This window comes from Lactuca serriola, chromosome 8 (assembly GCF_051521515.1).
Source record: "Lactuca serriola cultivar US96UC23 chromosome 8, Lser_US96UC23_V15, whole genome shotgun sequence".
NCBI lineage: Eukaryota > Viridiplantae > Streptophyta > Magnoliopsida > Asterales > Asteraceae > Lactuca > Lactuca serriola.
The window spans coordinates 221,258,791-221,274,971 of NC_136415.1; positions in this window are offsets into that span (position 1 = coordinate 221,258,791).

Below are 16,181 nucleotides of genomic sequence, written 5' to 3' on the forward strand. Positions count from 1 at the left end.
TTGACTATATCAGATTTCAACAACGACTTTAAGGGCTACGATTGCTAGTCGGGTTTTGGAGTCATACGCAATAATAGTTTTAGACTTATCCAAGTGTGAGACTGTTGGATTATATTTCTAAGCCCATAAACATTATTGGTATGTATTCAACCCGAGAGTATCATGGTGTATTTGGGTTGCACTTCACCGCAACAATTTATATGGATAGTCTTTTGAGAATAGTATATTTATGATTTATATTAATATATTATAAGTTCTAATATATTAATATGGAATCATATTATTTAATTAATATTGATCATGAATTAATTTAGTGATCAAAAGGAACCAATTAAATATGGACTCTTATATATAGTATGGGCCGAGTTTATTTAGGTTGGGCTAAGCTTGCATGGATAGTCCATGGAGTTTTTAACACATGGATCCTATGGAGATGAAAGGTCATGGGTATTAGGGTTTACATGGATGAAACCATAATCCTCCATACTATATAAAGAGGTCCATGGCATATGAAATGGCACTGGTGTGTGAGGATACAAGATCGGGCCGACTTCTAGTGTGCATTCTATTCTCTCAAGTTTTCGAAGGTGTTTTTGGTGATTTGTGATTCCGCTTGAGGCTTCCACACTATTGGGGCTAAGCTCTGAAAGTTCAAGACTTCAAGCTACATAAAAAGGTATGTTATCGAATTAGGCTTTTGTAGTATAGTTGCTTCATATTATGCTAGTTAGGATAAAACCTTGGAATATTGAATATTTGCATGTGTAATAGAGAAAACATAGATCCAAGGTTTATAGGGTTGAATGTACACCATAAGTGTGTTAGAATGATCAAAACCCTTCACCTAGGTGGTTTAATTCCTGGAATTCCTTCATTCGTCTTAAAAATCCATTTGTGTCCCGTTGTTTTGCTCCCTTTGGTAATAGAACAAGATCTCATGTTTCATTCTTCTCCAATGATTGCATTTCTTCATTTATATCCATCAACCATTTACTTGCTTCTTTACTCACCGCTGCCTCTTTCTATGATTGAGACTTTTCAATGTCAATGTCTTCTTAGTTTCCAAATCAAATGGAATGCAAATAAGTTAACATGAATTGACATATGAAACATATCCTCTTGGTTATTGAATAACCCTCTTCGATCTTCTTCTTGCCATAGTTTCTAACCCATCTTCCGTTCTGACATCATCATCAGTAGAAAAAAATTCCCTTAGTCGTTCTTAGGAGTCATCTTGTCTAGGTTGTTCATGAAGGGTTTTAGTATACTACAACATCCAATGGTGCACATACAACCCTAAATTCTTTGGATCTTTGTTTTCTCTAATTATACATACAATGTTGTTTCCAAAGCATTATGCCTACAACTAGCATACATTTGTCATAAACAACGTAAAATACTAGTTAGGAGTTTACCTCTTTATGTAGCTTGTAGAACATATTGTATTTGGCCTTTAAGAACTTAGTGCCCCAAGTGTGACACCACAAATGGTTCACAACACACATTAGAAAAAGGATGACTTTTGAGAGAGTTTATACACACTAAAAATTGGTTATAGTCTTCCAAAGATCACTACGTGCCAATTTTAGTTACCTAGGGTCTTCTTATATAGTGTGTCTAGGATTAGGGTTACATCCCTGTAAAACCTAATGTGAATGACTTTTCATCTTACTTAGGATCCATGGGTTAAAACCTCCATGGACTACCATATTGGTTTAGCCCATCATAAATAACCATAAGCCCACACCATAAGAATGATTGATTTATCAAATCAATCCCCTTACATTTAATTAGTCTCTTTTGATCACTAAATTAATTCCAAATTAATTCTTGACAAATACTAATTAAATAATATGATTTCATTTTAATATATTAGAACTTATAATATATTAGTAAATCATAAATAACCTCTTGTCAAAAGTCCATTCTATCAAATTGTCGTGGTGATATGCAACCCAAGTAGACCATGCTACTCTTGGGTCTAGTACATAACAATTATAGTTATGGGCTTAGACACCTAATCCAACTGACATAAGCAACATAAAATACTAGTTAGGAGTTTACCTCTTTATGTAGCTTGTAGAACATGTTGTATTTGGCCTTTAAGAACTTAGTGCCCTGAGTGTGACACCTCAAATGGTTCACAACACACCTTAAACAAAGTATGACTTTTGAGAGAGTTTATACACACTAAGAACTGGTTATAGTCTTCCAAAGATCACTAGGTGCCAATTTTAGTAGCCTAGGGTCTTCTTATACAGTGTGGCTAGGATTAAGGTTACATCCATGTAAACCCTAATGTGAATGACTTTTCATCTTACTTAGGATCCATGGTTTAAAACCTCCATCGAATATCCATGGACTTCCATATTGGTTTAGCCCGTCCTAAATAACCATAAGCCCACAACCTAAGAATGATTGATTTACCAAATCAATCCCCTTACATTTAATTAGTCTCTTTTGATCACTAAATTAATTCCAAATTAATTCTTGACCAATACTAATTAAATAATATGATTTCATATTAATATATTAAAACTTATAATATATTAAAAAATGATAAATAACATCTTCTTAAAAGTCCATCCTATCAAATTGTCATGGTGATATGCAACCCAAATGGAACATGCTACTCTCGGGTCAAGTACATACTAATTATAGTTATTGGCTTAGAGACGTAATCCAACAGTTCATTGCCGCCTTGTTGCTCATCACTTATCACAACTTTGTTTGGAGTTTTTGATGCAAACTTCATCTTATGGTTAGCAACCCGATCTAGATTCTCTTCTTGACTTTTATCACCTCCTTTGGGTTACCCATTGTAGACTAAGCAAAGGTTACATCTTTATTCATGATAAATTTAGAATTTCTTCCTTTTTCTGCACACCACATTTGATAACCTTTTAATAATATAACATATCCTAGAAATATGCATTTCATTACCCTTGGCTCAAGTTTAATATCATTCACATGATCATATGCAGGGCATCCGAATATACCTAAGCCAAAATAATCAGAGGGTTTCCTAGAAATATCATTCACCAGATAGCAAGCAGTTAACTGCTTCCGCCCATAATTGCCTAGATAATTTTGTAAATATTCACATAAATCATACAACATGAGTGTTTCGTTCATCCTTTCTGCCACTCCATTTTGATGTGGTCTGTGTCGTACAATGTGGTGCCTCAATATACCTTCTGTTTTCTAGATGTTGTCAAATGGAGCATTATAGAACTCAAACCTATTATCAGTTATTAGTGTTTTGAATTGTTTTCCAGTTTGTCTTCCACTCCTTGAAATTCCTAAACACCTCATCCTTTGTCGATAAAAGATATACCCATACCTTCTTTGAGTAATCGCCAATGATAATCATATAGTATGAGCATACACCATGAGAATTCACTAGAGATGGTCCTTACAGATCTAAGTGAAAGTATTTCGAGATTCCTTCAATAAAAATGTCACCTTAGAATTTTCATTGTTCTGAGATACATAATAAATGTGATTTTAGAAAATTTGGTTAACTATACCTTCTAAATGAAAAAATGTTTACTCAATAGTTACTTTCCTTAATTAAAATACATTTTTGGCACAAATTTCAATAAGGTATTGAGTATTTTCATAAAATGAACTGTCGTTTCTCTTCTTGTGCAATCAAATTTCATGTATAAGAGGTCAAGCTTGTTGGATTAGTGTCTTAGCCCGTAACCATATTTGGTAAGTACTTGACCCGGTTGTGCATGGTCCTTTTGGGTTGCCTTCACCAAAACAACTTGATTGGAGAAATAAAGAGAGAGAGAGAGAGGTTATTATGATTTATTAATATATTATAAGAATAATATATTAAAGGAGAAATCATATTTGTTTAATTAATATTGGTCAATAATAATAATTAAGAATTAATTTTGTGATCAACTTTAATTAATTAAACTAGAGGGGCTGAATTGTAATTATGTGATAGTTGCAAAATAGGGCAATGGTTATCCTAGTTGTAGGATGGAAGAATTCAAGGGATAAGATATCCTTGAAATCATCCAAAGGTCCAAGGGATAAGGGTTATCAAGGCTTATCTTTTGATTGCTTGGTGGGCAAGCAACTAGATAAGGATAAGGACTGAAACCCTAATCTCAACCCTATATAAAGACCCCTAAGGCATAAGAATCGTCCACTTGATCCCTAGTGTATCTAGATCCAATTTCTACCTCAGCCCTTCTCTCTATAGCCTCTCCAATTGCTTGTGGTGTTTTGTGAGCCATTAGAGGCACTACAATTGTGGTGCTTGCTTTCAAGACTTAGGGTTTGAAGATTTAAGTTGTTATTGCAATATAACAACCAGAGGAATGTGATCTAACCTTCTATGTGAATTTCGAAAATAGTAGGCTGCATTAGGGTTTTATTCATGTGTTCATAATCTTGTGTATCTAATAGTGAAAACATAGATCCAAATCTAGGGTTGCATGCACACATAGGATTGTTTGTATAAAACCCATAAGTGGTATCAGAGCCTTTGGTTAACTTGTTTTCAATTAGTATGATACAATTGTATGAACTTGACAAATTAGGGTTTATTGCCAATAAACCCTAGGAGGCAAGAAATTTCGAGATTAGGGTTTCCTAACCCTAATTTGCTAAAATTGTGAAAGGGTTTTTTAAATCCTTTCCTTCAATCCAAGATTTCGAAATCTAGGGTTTGCAAACCCTAGGATTTCGAGATTAGCCTCCTTCCCCAAGATAAGATCCTAAATTTTAGGATTTGGACAATCTCATATCTTGTAATTATCTTTTAATGGTTAAATATGGTAATTAAAGATTTTGAATTATCCCCTACCATTATTTTCGAAATGTAGAGGGATAAAAGGGATTAGGATAAGTTAATTGTTTAAATGGTAATTATCCTTTAAGATTTAATAATCCCTTATGATTTAATAATTTAAATTAATAGTTTAATTTGAGATAATTATTAAATCAAGAGTTTAATATTTAAAATTTTAATTTAAATGGTATTAAACTTCGAAAATTTTAAATTGAAAATTAAAACCCTAGTATTTTGAAATGTTTAAAATACACCCTATACTATTATATTATTACAAGCTTAATGAATATATATATATATATATATATATATATATATATATATATATATATAATTAATTAAAATGTTAGTCTTACCGTTAGTAGGCCTCATTCACGAAGCTAGTCTATAAGGTGGGGATAAGGTTGTTGCCTATAAAATGGCGCTTAATGGGTGTACACTCACACCCACTGCTTGCTTGACCGGTGGAGGGTCGTTAGCCGAACGGGTAGGATAGGGCAATCCTCTCTTCATTAATAAGTATAATGAATCTATATAAAGTAACTAAACGTTTTACAAATTTCCAATCCTAGTTACTTTAGGCAAAAGTGAATGTGATGCAATCGCATTAAATTACACTTTGCACCCTGGCTAAGAAGTTATTGGAGCGTGTGTGGTTTACCGGCACACTAATTGGTTCTAAGAAAAGGTGGAAAAAGGTGATTCATTGTTTATCATAATTCGATGGATCTTGTGTGGTTTACTGGCACATTGAATAGGTGATTGTAACAATGAATGCACCATGTAGATTTGCATGGTTATTCACACCCACTTTGTGATCCTCGGCATCCCAGTCACAAACAAGAGGGGCATATCGAGATTTAAACATGCCATTGAAAAGTTCAATGAATCTCCAAGAAAATCTAGGAATTCTCAAAAACATTTAAAACTTAAGCTTATGTTTTTCATGGTGAAGAATTAGTGAATCGTCATTCACTTACCTCCAAATTATTTGTGTGTTAGATTACGGCATCCCATTTCTAATATGTAAATAATGTTGTTGGGCCCTAGCCCTAATTTTTCATTTTGGCTGTTAAATTAGGGATTCAATTCTAATCAAACTTTCTCCTTTCTATTTGTAGATGGCTATCGCAAACAACGTTGCTGCTAACTCATTCACGCTAATGAGTCTTTGTCAAAAGGTGACTTTTGATGGATCGAACTTCAGCCAATGGATAAGATAGATTCACACGATTGCGCTACGAGGACAAAGAGTATGTCCTCGATGAAAAGCTCAAGAAGCTCAATCCAGAAGTCGCTACTCCCGAGGAAATGGATGTCTTTGAGACCCACGAATATGATGCAACGAAGGTCCATTGCATCATGATAGCCACAATGAACCAAGAATTCCAAAAGTCCTATGAGGACATGTACCCGTATGAGATGCATCAAGACTTAATAGAGACGTACCAACAAAGTGCGAGGCAAGAGCGCTATGAGATCATCACGAATATGATCACCGCTAAGATGGGAATTGGAGAATCTCTTACCGTGCACTTGCAAAAGATGCAAAGATATTTTGATCGTCTTCGCAAGTTAAATGTTAACTTTGGGGAGGACTTGGCCATTGACATTGTTCTTCACTCCTTTCCCTCATGCTACAACCAATTTAGGATGACCTACCACATGAACAAGGAAGAGGTCACCCTAAGCAAACTCCAAGTGCTCCTAAGGACTGTTGAGAGCAACCTAAAGGACAAGTCTATTGCACGAACTCCCAATCCATCCGCTGCTCCTGTTTTGGCTATAGGGCAGGAAAGGGGCAAGAAGAGGAAGGCTCCGTCAAAGAGCCACCGCAAGGGAAAGTCCCAAGATGGTTCCTCTTCTAGTGGGACCAAGGTTGATCCTGCTAAGCCCAACCCTAACCCAAAGGAGGGAGAGTGCCATCATTGCCACAAAATAGGGCATTGGAAGAGAAGCTCCCCGGAATATCTGCATGCCATCAAGGATGGAAAGATCAAGCCATCTTATGCAGGTATATACACAATTAAATCTAATGATTCATCTCATGCTATTTCTTGGGTTCTTGATACGGGATGTGGTTACCACATTTGTTCTGATTTGCAGGGACTAGGAAGAAATAGGGATGTGGAGCATGGAAGAATAAATCTAATCATGGGAAACAGAAGATCGTCGCCTGTCACCAAGATTGGAGTGTATTCTTTAGTGCTTATTAATGGATTAGGTTTAGATTTAAATAATTGTTTCTACTCGCCAGATATGGCAAGAAACATCATTTCATTTCATGGTTTGTTTAGAGAAGGATTTAGATATTCATTTAATAATGAGAATGGTTCTATTTATGCTTATCTAAATGGTGTTTTATACTTTGAAGCAATGCCTTGCAATGGAATTTATGAAACTGTTATGGTTGTAGATAACCTAGGAAATGATGTGTTGTGTATGGATTCTTTCAATAGTACGGATAAAGCATCTTTGTGGCATTGTCATCTTGGACATGTCAACAAGAAGCGCATAGCCCAACTCCAAAAGGATGGAGTGTTGGAGTCATTCGACCTTAGGGAAGATGACACATGCGAATCTTGTTTACTTGGAAAGATGATCAAGTCACCCTTCACTGGCACTTGTGAGAGGAGTGAGGGTTTATTGGATCTCATACACACCGGCGTGTATGGGCCCTTTAGATCCACCACAAAGGATGGGAACCGCTTCTACGTGACTTTCACTGATGATTATAGTAGATATGAGTATATTTACTTAATCAAGCACAAGTCAGAAACGTTTGAAAAGTTCAAAGAGTTCAAGCATGAAGTGGAGAATCAATTGGGCAGGAAAATCAAGATGATTTGATCCGATCGAGGAGGAGAGTACCTAAGTCTTGAATTCCACGACTATCTCAAGGAATGCAGAATAGTTTCGCAATTGACGCCACCTAGGACACCGCAGTTGAATGGTGTGGCAGAAAGGCATAATTGAACCTTGTTAGATATGGTCCATTCTATGATGAGTCGTGCTTCAGTACCTATCTGATTCTGGGGGTATGCCTTAGAGACTGCCGCCCATATCCTTAACCGAGTCCCTACAAAGAAGGTTTCCAAAACACCTCACGAGAAGTGGACAGGGAAAGCTCCCTCGTTGGCACATATCAAGGTTTGGGGCTGTGAGGTCTTCGTAAGACGAGAGACTCATGACAAGCTCGAACCTCGTAGTGAGCAATGTATTTTCATCGGCTACCCGCATAGATCCTTTGGATATCTCTTCTATAGACCGAGTGACAATGTTGTCTTCGTTGTGAGGAGAGGGGTTTTCCGAGAGCTAGAACTCATAAGCCAAGGAGTCAGTGGGAGGCAAATCGATCTTGAAGAGATTCGAGAATCGAGTGATGAAGGAATATCTACCGCTGGTGCTCAACCCGAGGAGGAAACTCCGGTTGAACCAATTGACGAGTCCTTACCTCTTAGACGTTCCGAAAGATTTAGACTTCAACCCCAGTTTTATTGTTTTCATATTACTACCGAAGGGGACACGTATATTAGTGATGGTACGCTAATAAATCTACATGAACCCAATAGCTATAAGGAAGCCATGGCAGGCCCAAAGTCTGCAAAATGGAAAGAGGTGATGGGCAGCGAGATTCAGTCCATGTATGACAACCAAGTTTGGAATTTGGTTGAAAATGTGCCTCGACGTAAGACGCTTGGGTGCAAATGGATCTTCAAGAAGAAGACCGACGTGGATGGGAATGTGCACACGTATAAGGCACGACTGGTGGCGAAGGGCTTTACTCAAACTCCCAGAGTTGACTATGATGAGATCTACTCACCAGTTGCTAAGATAAATTCTATTAGGGTGATGCTAGCCATTGCTACATTTAATGATTATGAGATATGGAAAATGGATGTCAAGACCGCTTTCCTTAATGGGAAGTTGGTTGAGGATGTTTACATGGCTCAGCCAAAGGGTTTTTTCGATCCGAAGCATCCCAATAGAGTGTGCAAGCTTGAGAAGTCCATTTATGGACTTAAGCAAGCATCTCGCAAATGGAATCTTTGCTTCGATGAGAAAGTCAAAGAGTTTGGATTTGTACAAAGTGAAGATGAATCATGTGTATATGTCAAGGCCAGTGGGAGTATAGTTAGCTTCCTCGTTTTGTATGTCGATGACATACTACTCATACGAAACGACATCCCGACTCTGTAGGAGGTTAAGTCCCGGCTCGGGAAGTGCTTCGCTATGAAGGACCTCGTAGAGGCTTCCTATATTTTAGGGATAAGGATAGTGAGAGAACGAAGTAAGAGACTAATAGGACTTAGTCAGAATACTTACTTGGATAAAGTACTAAAACGTTTTAGTATGGAAAACTCGAAGAAGGGAGAACTACCGATATAAAGTAATGCCAAGTTGAGTAAGACTCAAAGTACGAGTACCGAAGCTGAGATAGCAGAGATGAGACGAGTACCTTATGCTTCTGCAGTTGGCTCGATCATGTATGTTATCACTTGTACTCGCCCTGAAGTGGCCTTTGCTTTGAGCATGGTCAGTAGATATCAAGGGAACCCGGGCAAAGCTCATTGGATTGAAGTCAAGAATATACTTAAGTACCTTCGGAGGACCAAGGAATGGTTCTTAGTCCTCGGAGGGAGTGATGACTTAAAGGTGCGAGGGTATAGTGACGCAAGCTTCCAGATCGACAGGGACAACTACTGTTCACAGTCGGGCTGGGTCTTTACCCATAATGGAGGAGCAGTGACTTGGAAGAGTTCCAAACAAGAAACCGTAGCTGATTCAACGTGCGAATCAGAGTACATTGCAGCGAGCGAAGCGTCAAAGGAGGCGATATGGTTGAAGAACTTCATTGGTGACCTTGGAGTTATGCCTGCCATAAAGGAGCCTATGAAAATTTTCTGTGATAATGAAGGAGCGGTTGCCTTGACTAAGGAACCGAGGGATCATGGTAGATCTCGGCATATCGACACAAAGTATCATTTTATTAGACATCGATTAGAAGAAGGACAGCTCGTAGTTAAGAGGATATCATCAGAAGATAATCCAGCAGATCCACTTACGAAGGGACTGAGTAGGGTTAAGCACTTGCAGCATGCTAGGAGCATTGGGCTGAAGGATGATATTAGTCTGGATTAGATAGTTTAGAAACATGTAATAGATAAATGTAATTGACATTTGATGATTAAATAAAGGAGTATTATTTAAGGTTTTTGTCTTATGTTTAACTATTGTTTCACTTTGCATGTTTTGACTTCCAAAATAATTGAGTTTATTAAGAATAATCGAATTATTCAAACAGTCCACAATCGTTCATATGTTGGAAGTAGGTATGAATGAAGATTGTCATGAATTGGTGTGTAGATTGTCTTAATGGTATTAGACATAGCAAAGGTTTGCTACAACGTTCATGAGTGCTTATGAACAAGTTTTGAGCATTGGAATAAACCCACGCTTGCTAGAATCACTTTATGGAGTGATCGCAAGACGATAATATCATGGTCTTAAAAGCAAGATATATGGTTTATTGTTTACTAATTGGTTGTGCATTGATAATACGAAACCGCATCAGTAAATTGGTGTCATAAAACGCATTGTTGTGTATGATTGATTAGTATATAATAAATACATATAAGTCGAAGTTTATCTGTTACTTCTATCCTAAGAGGGTAAAAGCGATATCATGGCCGCTCGATGATTTGATTTGACTTATGTGACGGGCCCGGTCAGGACTGAATTGATGTGTTCAATTAAGTTCAATGTCAAATAAATCTTAGACCGAGAAGCTAATTACTAGGCAATAAGTATGACAATGTTTCATGATATTGTCTGCACGATATCAAAACAAAGGACTATACGATCCCTTATCTAAAGGACAGGTTACTAATAAGATCAGAGTTCGACAACGTCTTTGAGAGCTACGATTGCTAATCGAGTTGTACGTTGTATTTGTGGTTACTAGACTTATCCAAGTGGGAGACTGTTGGATTAGTGTCTAAGCCCGTAACCATATTTGGTATGTACTTGACCCGGTTGTGCATGGTCCTTTTGGGTTGCCTTCACTAAAGCAACTTGACTGGAGAAAGAAATAGAGAGAGAGGTTATTATGATTTATTAATATATTATAAGAATAATATATTAAAGGAGAAATCATATTTGTTTAATTAATATTGGTCAATAATTAATTAAGAATTAATTTTGTGATCAAGTGTAATTAGTTATACTAGAGGGGCTGAATTGTAATCATGTGATAGTTGCAAAATAGGGCAATGGTTGTCCTAGTTGTAGGATGGACGAATTCAAGGGATAAGACATCGTTGAAATCATCCAGAGGTCCAAGAGATAAGGGTTATCAAGGCTTATCTTTTGATTGCTTGGTGGGCAAGCAACTAGATAAGGATAAGGACTGAAACCCTAATCTCAACCCTATATAAGACTGTAAGGTCAAACCTTGAAATATGATGATGTTTGAAATTAGTCTTTCAGCATCAGCGCATATCTCAGCGTCAGCATCAGCATCAGCATCACAATAGTTCAGTGTATATAGCTTTATTCAGTACGTTGTAGCAGATCTTGTATTTATCTTGTTTCGATAGTTATCATATATTAGTTAGCTGTATATCCCTGATTTGTAGGGATTGTCTAGAATAGCAGTATATATTCATTTGTATCGGTTTGTGAAAGGCACACCTTTCACAAACCCTAATAGCCGCTTTGTGCACACGATAATCTCTTTGTGAGATTATATTTCTTAGTGAAAGTTTTTCTTTGTGAAACCTTATTTGTTCTTGTTCACAGTCATTATTTGATAAATTGATTGATCTAAGGTCTTTTCAAAGACCCCTAAGGCATAAGAAATCGTCCACTTGATCCCTAGGGTATCTAGATCTGATTTCTACCTCCTCCCTTCTCTCTCTATAGCCTCTCCAATTGCTTGTGGTGTTTGTGAGCCATTAGAGGCACTACACTTGTGGTGCTTACTTTCAAGACTTAGAGTTTGAAGATTTAAGTTGTTATTGAAATATAACAACAAGAGGTATGTGATCTAACCTTCTATGTGAATTTCGAAAATAGTAGGTTGCATTAGGGTTTTATTCATGTGTTCATAATGTTGTGTATCTAATAGTGAAAACATAGATCCAAATCTAGGGTTGCATGCACACATAGGATTGTTTGTATAAAACCCATCAAAGCTATCATATAGGAAGGCCCTTTATAACATATGCGTTTAATGAAAACATGTTTCTATGTTCGCTGTCATCATTGCACTCTTCGACCCTACCCGAAACACCCTCCTAGATAAGGGTTTTGAATCCTACTTTTCTCTCTGTACGCTTTTTTTGTCCTCTTCCTTAGAAATTTCTATTTATACTCTATTCTTCGTGTTCTTCAAGCATTCAAAAATGGCTTCCAAAATTTCCAAAACCTCATCAAAGATCAAATCTTCTAAAGGATCTGCTTCATCATCATCCACTGAACCAATTCTTAGAGATTCCACATAACTCTTTTCATTCGATCCCTCTGATTGTATTGAATTTTTTCATGTTTTGGTTGAATTCATATCTCATCATCCTATCGCCATCCCTCTCACAAAAATTCCTAACCCTAGTTTCCCACTTTGTCTACTTTTCGAAGTCTTTAAGAATGTGAAGTTCAATAAAGGGGTTCTTCAATGCAAAATCACTAGTGATAGAATTGTTCCAACCCCCAAATAATTTTTTTACATGCAATTGGGGTTTCTCTAAACACTAAGGAATTCACCGTTGTTAAGCCTACTACTGAAGAATTTCAAGAGTTTCTTGCTTAAATTGGTTACAAAGGAGATTTAAAGGCCACGAAATTCAAGACATTTGTTTTTCCTAGAATCCTGATGATTTTGATGTGCATAATTGTTCCAGGTTTATCTGGAAACCATGGCGGTACTGACACCATGAGCAAAGAATGTCTATATTTTGTTTATAGCATTTTACCAGCCGAAAAAATACAGTTGAGCTACCTAAAGTTTTGTGGAAAGACTTTGTGAAGTACACTAAGAGAAGGAAGACAAACAAAATACCAAGCCCACGACTCTGGGCTTCGACACTACATCAGCTCTATCATGAACATCATGAAGCCATTCCCATCCCATCAGACATCCTTAAGGTATTTGTACTTTCAAAGGAATTAAATCTTATAGGTTGCAAAATCAATCATCTTTTGGACATGTTAGATGTCTTCCTCAACACATGTTATATTTTATTCCTTCCGATTCTCCACACAAAAAATTCCATCTCAAGACCACGGGTTTGGCTGTCCTACCAAATCCTTCCCATGTCTCTGGTGAGCAGCCCACAAAAGCTAATCGACCTAGATTACTTAGGTTAATAAGAAATGTATCTAAATTTCACTATGATAGATTTTGAAAAATCATAACTTCCTCATACAATGTCAGATTTTGATGTTCTCTATACGCACACTCTCGGTTTACGATTAATACAATTTTCATTTTGATCACTTAGGTTAATAATTAAGAACCATATCTATGTTTCACTTTTCACGACGCGCATAGCCGTTTTTTTAATAGTGAAACTTCGATGAAGCATAACTTCTTCACACAAAGTCAGACTTCGGCGTTCTTGATATGTACGAAGTCCTTATCACATATACTATAACTTTAGTTAGGATTATTTATCCTAAACAACATTCTATCAAAATTTCGTTTTATTGCTTATTATTTTTTGTATTGTCTTGCCGAAGTTGCGAGCGTTACAATTATCTCCCCTCTGGCATGATTATATTTTGGAATAGTCAACAAAACATGGCTTGTATAATGATTCCACACATTACCATTCCATCCTAGGTAATAATTATAGCTCCTATGTCTTTTCCAAATTAGTGTCAAACCCATGGAGTTCCTGACTATCGGGAATACTTAACCGTGCACCTACTCGTCATTATATGTTGGAATTTCAGTCCTAACCTATGAGTTACAAAACCATTCCTTTTCTTAGACTCATGGTAACTCTTAAATAGGTTTAGTTCATGATATGTTATTCACTCCAACTATCGTAACAGACCGAAGGATTATGCTCTAACGACATTACATTGCATGATGTAATGGCTAGACTCAGGTCTCTTTGAGTCAGACACTAGCATGGAAGACACGTTCCTTCATAACCTAATATGATATAATCACATCATAACATGTAGCATTTCGTCCTACATGTTGCTTAGTCTTAACGACAACGAAAATACTTCTATCTTTCACTTCAATTATATTTTCCTTCAATCTTTTAACTAAATTCAGACACTACTTCCATCAAATACATTTCTAACATATAATCTAGGAAATGAGCATATAGCCCACATATAAACTTTCTAATAGATATTTAATACTTTAATTAATACTTGTATTAAAATCATGTTTATGAAAGGGACTATTCACTCACTAGACTTAGGTGGGTGTTTATAGAATTCGGAAAAGCTTTCCCTTACACGTTAGTTTCACCTTTTTATGTGACCTAGGTTAATATCACCAAGTCTTATTTTATCATTTCTTATGACTAGTGATAGTCTAGATTACTCAACAATCCCAATGTCTACATCAAGATCTATCAAGTAAGGAGCAACCAGGTAAGATCATATCAGAGGTAGGGTCTGTTTGGTATATTGAATATACTATTTGGAAATGTCACTTGAAAAACATCACTAAATCTAGCCTAGCCATCATCCCCGTAATTAGATCAATCTATATAATGGCTTGAAATCACTGATTAATTTTATTTATAAATTAATAACAACGAATATGAATATAAATGTAAGTTACACTGAAAGCAATATATGTTTAGCTTAACTTACATAGATTTTCTTGACAAAAGTCCATAAATTACACTAGTAGAACTTCAACCTAGTAGCTACTAATGTAAGGAAGTCAGGGACCCAGAGCTTCGCTAGAATCTTAAAAATTAAAGAAATTTTAGGCCAAAATTGAGAGAAAATCGAGGGAGAATGTTGGAAAGTTGTGGGAAATAGAATGGAGGCTGAAAATTGAAGTGATGTGTTGCACCCCAACAAGGTGTGTGCCAGACACTGGCATGATCGGCTCTCCGAGCGTGTGATACGTGTCGTTCAATGGGTTGAGCAACATTGCAAGGCGAGTAGGTAGGTTGTATCTTTGAAAATTCATATCTTTCCCATACTAGCTCCGTTGTCGATGTTCTCTATATCCAAGTGTAGGTATTTCCGAGTACTACAACTTTCATTTAGACTTTGTTGGCTAATTTCTAGTTGATCTTATATTTCACAATCTAAGAAGATTGCACTGCAAAGGACCGAGTAAAATTCATAACTTCTTCATACTAAATCTGTTTTCGACTGTCTTTATATCAACAGACTCCTTATCATGAGATCTTCAATTCTTGTTTAGATCATTTTGCCTAAAGATAAACTGATTTTAATTTCAAATTTTGTGTCTACACTACTATGCTATAACTTTGAAAAATCATAACTTCCACATACTATGTCAGATTTTGACATTGTCTATATGCATGTTCTCGGTTTTACAATTAATACGATTTTCATTTATATCACTTAGGTTAATAAGCAATGTATCTAAATTTCACTTTTACAACACGCATAGTCGTGTTTTTTTAATTGCGAAACTTCGAAGAAGCATAACTTCTTCACATGAAGTCAGAATTCAGTGTTCTTTATATGTAGAAAATCCTTATCACATATACTATATATTTGGTTAGGATTATTTGTCCTAAACAGTCTTCTATCAAAATTTCGTTTCAGTGCTTATTATTTTTTTTATTGCCTTGCCTGAAGTTGTGACCGTAACAATTATCTCCCATTTAGGATGATTACGTTCCAGAATCATCAGTAAAAAATCTTTGTATAATGATTCCACACGTTACCATTCCATCCTAGGTAATAACTATAACTCCTATGTCATTTCCAAATGAGTATCAAACCCTTGGACTTCATGATTGTTGGCAGTACTCAACCTTGCACCTGCTCATCATTATATGTTGGAATTTCAGTCCAAACCTTCGAGTTACAAATCCATTCCTTATCTTAGAATCATGCTAATTCTTAAATAGGTTTAGTTCATGATATGGTCTTCACTCCAAGTACCGTAACAGACCAAAGGATTATGCTCTAATGACTTTACATTTCATGATGTAATGGCTAGACTCAGGTCTCTTTAAATCAGACTCTAGCATGGAAGACACATTTCTTCATGACCTAATAAGATATAATCACATCATAACATATAGCATTTCTACGTACATTCCGCTCAGTCTTAACAACAACGACAATACTTCTATCGATCGCTTCAATTATCTTTTCCTTCAATCTGTTAACTAAATTTCGATACTAC